Here is a 6,643-nt window from a genome sequence, read left to right on the forward strand (position 1 = left end):
TATATGCCAACATCGAAGCTCTACGGACCCATCAAGGAGTTGTTATCGGAAAGCAATCCTCCGAAGTACAGAGAAACCACAGTCAGGGACTATCTTGTGCATTTCAAAGCAAAAGGCCTTGGTCGGACTTCAGGGTTGGATAATTTCAGGCTTTGAAGTAGCCAAGCCAAAACTCAATATTTATGCATACTAATATGGGTGAATTTTATAATGCTGGTATAATAATTTGACAGTGTTACCATAAATAAACTATCTGGCTACTTACTAGATTTATCAGTTTGTTTCCATAGATGGTGGGAAGTTCTTGGCAAGAAATTTAATGGTCGAAAGTTAAGGATTGTTTTCCCCCCTGAAAACAAATGATGAGATTTTATTTTGGGGTGGAAGCAGGCAGATTGAAGTCATATTTTGCATTTTCTAGATAAAAAAAGTACCTGCAAAGTGATTGAGTCTATAATATATGGAAGTGGTGTACACCCCTTTTAAAAAGAGTGGTATACATACTGACAGAATATAATAGATAATCAAAAGAATTCTAATCTAATATCTCAGAGTGTTTTTAGTATCTTGATCAAGGCCAAGTTATTGGGACGAGAAAAAGAGGAAAAATGGTGGATACAAGCACAAAGGAATCTCCACATAGCTGGCATCTGCTCTTTTAGGCTTGCAAATCTAATGTTTGAAATTTGAGAGCCATGTGTTGAGGCAAAGAACTTGAAAGATGTATTTTTTTTTTTTTTTGAGACAATTTACCCGATATAATTAATCTCCAATTAATTAGCTAGATTACCGAAAGCAGTAAATAAACTAAATATATGCAATTTTTAGCGTGGTTCGGTTTAACCCTACGTTTACGGGGCCACACTAGACATTAAATTATCTACTAATTTATCAAAATTACAAACACCAATGAATTTATACAATGTAAAGACTCCCTCCCGTAATTGTTGCCTAGGATTCTATAACAAACTAATGGCCTGATTCAGCAAGCACCACTCATTTTTAAAACTACACGACGAAATCTGTTTGTCAGGCATGTCGCTCTCTCCTAAAAACTTCAAATTCTTCTCCCGGAAAATAATAAATGGTTGGACTCCCTTCATCATTTAAAATCGTTTTCTCCAGGAGACTACAAATTCTTCTCTTAAAGAACGTTAATTAGGATTTCTCTAAACATTATCCGTGAAACCCGGAAAGCCCACATAAATGAATAGCCTTGAATTGTATTTATAGAGCAGTCCAAGTAATCTCCTCTCGAACTGGAATTTCATACTCCAAGTAAATTTCTAACTATCTTCTAATTATTTCAGAAATAATTAATGTGCTTTATTTTGGATAAAGGCTCAAGACTTCCGCGTTTTATTTCTTTTTCAGACTATTGCTGCGCTTGAAATAAATCCATGATAAATCCACGTTTTATTCTATACTTCTTTTTTTGTTTTTTTTGCTTGAAGATTTATTCTATACTTAATCCCACTAGACTATTGCTTCAAGGAAAATAGGATTACAAGCCGAAGATTTGGATCCAAATCTTGGGCTTTCAAAATCCAATTCAAATCTTCACTCTATTTTCATCTTAAATTCAAAATCCAAATGTCACTTTGAATTGTATTTTACTGCAGCAGCAACTCATCTTCAATTTCAACTTGAATACCGGATCATGATTCTCCAAACCTATTTTGAATATAACTTGCCGCACAAAATCTTCCAAGTTGCATTCCACGTTTCTCAGAGCACACCGATTTTTTGAATTCTGAACATTGTCAATAAATTGCCAACAAAATAAAATACCTAACTGAGCTTAATGTTTGATTGATGTCATATAGAGCTGCAAGCTTAAGGGCGGAATAAACGGACTGGCCCGAGGCTCGAACTTTCGGGTCAAGCTAGGCCAAGTTTTTGAGTCCAAAATCTTATTCAGACCGGCCCAAACACCATTTTATAAAAGTTATTTTTATTTTTTTTAAAATGCCTTATAAAATTCCATATCGGCATGAGTCGATATTAGGCTCGTCGAGCTTTAAGACTGGACTGGGCCGACCCTCCACTCTTTAGGGCTGGCCTGGCCCAGAATTTTCATTTGGGCATCACGAACTTTCACGTATTTTCAGTTGAACTTGGACTTTAAAAATAAGAGAAAGAAGAAAATAGACCAAGACTTGAGATGAATTAAAATTAATAGGCCAATAGTTTACATAAGTTAATAAATAGGCCAAATTACTGTTTTCGTCCATAACTTGTCTGGTTATGAACCATAAATTGACAAGTTATTGTCCATAAATGTCCATAACTTGTCTGACTATAAATCATAACTTGACAAGTTTGTCCATAACTTATCTGGTTATGAACCATAACTTGACAAGTTATGGCCTATTAATTTCTATAACTAAAAATTGGCATATATACTTTCTTAAGCTTTTCATATTGGCCTATTTTATACTATTTCCCTTTAAAAATTTGGAAAACAGAAATATTTTCTTTGTGGTCGTGAAACAACATTGTAACACACTGCATGACATTATGGGAACACATTTTGTTATCCACATATTTTCCTAGGACTCAGCTAAGGACCTGATAGCATCCCAACTAATTTCACACCTCTTCAAAACTCGTTATTGCTTTCATGCGCATATTTTACTAGGACTCATTCATCTTAAAATGATGGCATGTTCTTATTGGTTGGACACGATTTAAGGCAATAATTTTAGACATGGATCTCAGTCTTGAAAAAAGTCTACACTTTTAAATTGTCGTTTAGACTTTTAATCATAAAAATTTTAAAATTTATTCCGCACATATTGTCGTGTTGAAATCATTTAAATAGTTTATTATTTATTAGATAATCAGGAATTTATTTATACAAATATTTAAGTAAGGTAAAGATGTAAAAATAATGTTATTGAAATACATCTTAAAATATAAGATTACCAGAAAAATGAGGAAAAAATTTATAATAATAAATGAAAAGTAAAAGATTAAAAGAAAAAATAAAATAAAGCAAACAAAATAAAAAAAAAAGAACGGAAAAGAAACACATAGCTACACGAAAAGTAAAGATGAAGAGTCATTAACACTTTTCATACAAGCAATTGATGCTGACCACCTGTGTTTTATCAAAATTTCAAAACCATTCCCTTAATCAAAACTAATCATGTCAATACCCTCTATTAAACTTTATTAAATTTTCATGAGAAATATTAAAAATACTCCTTTTACCTTTTTTTATTAAAAAACTATTTTAATAAGGTAAAACAGAAAAAATATATTAGTAAAATACATCTTAAAATATAAGTTAACAAAAAAAAAATTTAAATGAAGGAAGAAATGTCATAAGATGATAAGTGGAAAAAAAATTAAAAGAAAAAATAAAATAAAAACTGCGTAGGAGCTTTAAGCGAAGAGAACAATAGAAAGAAAAAAACTAATAAACAAAAAAGCAAAACAGTGCGAAAAAGTAAACAAAAAACTAAAAGAAAAGGAGAGGTGGGAGAGGTGCTATGTAGCGAAAAAAGAAGAGGTGATCAAAACCCATTTTGCCTATTTTATGTATGTAAAGATTATTTTTTTTAAATACGCGTAAAAAATTGAGGAGTTTATGGTAGGATTAGAAAAATAAATTATTAATAGTTTTTTATTTTTAGTTGTTAGATTTATATTAAAAATTATTTATTATGTACACTTTTTTATTTTAATATGATTTTAACCAAATCTAACAGTCCTAAAAAATTAATGGCCCTTGGAAGGCTCCAATGGAGAAAGTCCTAAAAAATTAAACTATAAGAAATTACTTTCAAAAGAGTAAAGTGGAATAAAAATCAGTGATTTGAACTAAAAATAATTTCAGAAACTATTTGTTCTATATACTTTTTAACTAATGAAATTTTGACCAGATCTAATAGTTTGAAAAAATTAGTGGTCTTATTGACAAGAAGGCCCTATTGGTGAAAGTCCCAAAAAATTAAATTGTAGGAAGTTACTTATGTTGGAGTAAAGTTGAAAAAAATATATTTTTAAAATACACACGTAAATAAAAAATTCATAAAATGAAAAACCAAACATTTAAAAGTCTCTGGTAACGGCACCAAAAACTTATTGCTTGTATTTGTGCTTGTAAATGCACAAGTCGCCTCAAGTAATAAAATGTAAATAAGAGTGTCGATCCCACGAAGAATGTACTTAATTTTTGGGAGAGGTAATCTATACATATGATTTGGATAGCACAATTTAGGTTTTTATAGTTTGGGTGGCCTACAATACCTTCGTAGTCATTCGGAGAAGTAGAGCTTAATGAGTGTTCAAATTACTCGGTTTTTAATAGGGATATTGGAATTGGGTTTTAAGCATATTATCCAATTTGACGCTCGAAAGAGGTAATTGGGTTAATTAAGAGTTCTTGAATAATAAATTAGGAAATTCACTTAGTAATAATAATCTTAGAACTGATCAATTTCAGTTTAACGAAAATTAAATACATTCTCCTTGGGATTGACACTTTTATTCACACTTTATTACTTGAGGCGGCTCGTACACTTACGTGTACAAATGCACGCAATAAGTTTTTGGCGCCGTTGCCGGGGAGTCAGGTGAGGCACAACGCAATTGATCAGACAAGTTGGAACCGATTCTCAATTTTAATTCCCTTGATATTTTTGACCCATCCCAACTTTATCTTTTCAATTCGGCTTATTTTTCTTTGTACTTCTGACCCCATTTCATTTCAAACTTTTCACTTAAGCCCCTCTGTCACAAAGTTAAATACAAATGAGACATTAATTATTTTGAAAGGAAAACTAAAATAGAAATTACTAAAACTAAACTAAATAAACTAATATAAATTCAATAAAAATCTAAAGTAAAATCAAACTAATAAAATGAAATAAAAACAAATAAAATAAAATAAAATAAAATGAAAAGTAACTTAACTAAATTTAAAATAAAATAAGATAAAAATCTCAAAAACTAATCAATTTAAATGCACAAAAATGTGAAATAAATAGAGTTATCAAGTACCGTTCTATTTAATATTCAAATGGCATGCTCAAATGAATTTTGATATTGAACTTTCTTGGTACAATTTTGGAAGATAGATTAATTATCTTAGTTATCTTTTAGGATTGTTAATTAATTTGGATATTCTATCTCTGTTTGAGCTAAGTTTATACATGGGTACTCTGTTTTGTAAGTATGGAATTTACCAAAAATGATACATCTTTGCCACCTTTATCTTCTTTTCTTTGAGATTGTTGGGCAGCAACCATGAAAGATATAATTCTTGTATATGCATTTTGAAAAATCGAAGGAGAATTTTCCTTTCTTTTGTTTATTGAAAATTTTCTATTATTTGCTTGAAAATACACTAGAGATATACTATTGAAGTGTTCAAAGAAAGTGGAGAAACTGGCAATCCTATTGTTGGAGCTGTTATCAGAAGCTCTTGGGCTTAATAGAAACTACTTGAAGGACATGCGTTGCGCCGAAGGGCATGTTTTTCTTTGCCATTACTCTCCTCCATGTCCTGAGCCAGAACTAACTTTAGGCACAAGCAAGCACATCGACACCTGCTTCCTCACCGTGCTTCTTCAGGACCACATTGGTGGCCTTCAAGTTCTTGATAACTGTTGTGTCAAAACGTTAAATTAAACAGATTCAAGATAAAATATAAATAATAAAAAAATTTAAGAGATATAAGAATTTAACGTAGTTCGGTTTTGAACCTACATCTACAAATAAAAATGGCGAAGAAATTATACTATAACTAAAAGAGATTAAAAATCTCTCACTATCTAAATCCCGAATACACTTAAAATCTCTCAACCTAAAAGTAAGAATTCTAACTGTCAAAAAAATAATTGTATGACTAAATATTCTTACACGTCCCTTCTCTCACGTCCATAAGCATATTTATATATTCTTCCAAAACTTAGTCGGCAAGCTAAGTTAATGAGGGAGGGTTCACAAAACAAAGCAACGACACCTAATGCTAATGGGAGAGACATGGGCCTTGGGCCCAAACCAAAAACAAAGCTTCATGGGCTTATTAACCAGCACTAACATGGGGGATCTATTATAAGGAAGGTTTTCACATTATTCTTGCTTTACTTCCTAGTGAATGACCCTTCAAATCTCAAAACGCCATGGAACATTGTTTAATGCATCCAAGCATATATCCTTGTTTGATCATTGTCCCATTGCCTTCATTGAAGAAACATATGTCACATAATGTTTTGAAGTACTAATGTGAAAAAAAAAATGTTTAAGTACAAATGATCGATGTAGTTTTATCCGAATTAACGTCAATTAAAGGACATCCAGTTGTTAATTGTTGAAAAAGTTTGTTTTGTTTTTCAGCTTATATCAAATGACAAGTTCAAAAGTGTTGAGCACAGAGTACTGTGCGAACCACGGAGGTCCGAGAGTGTCCATTGCCTGCTTTTTTCCGACGGATCTTCACGAGTCATCTATGAAAACTTATGGACCCATCAAGGAGTTGTTGACAGAAGAAAATCCTCCAAAGGAATTGTAAAGATTACTTCTATTTCAGCATATATTTTCCAAGGGTTAATTATATTAATATGCCCCATAGTTTTTCTTTTTTTTTTTTTAATGTAACTCTATTTTAGAAACAAGGTATCCTTTGAATTTG

This window comes from Morus notabilis, unplaced genomic scaffold (genome assembly GCF_000414095.1).
Source record: "Morus notabilis unplaced genomic scaffold, ASM41409v2 Scaffold147, whole genome shotgun sequence".
NCBI lineage: Eukaryota > Viridiplantae > Streptophyta > Magnoliopsida > Rosales > Moraceae > Morus > Morus notabilis.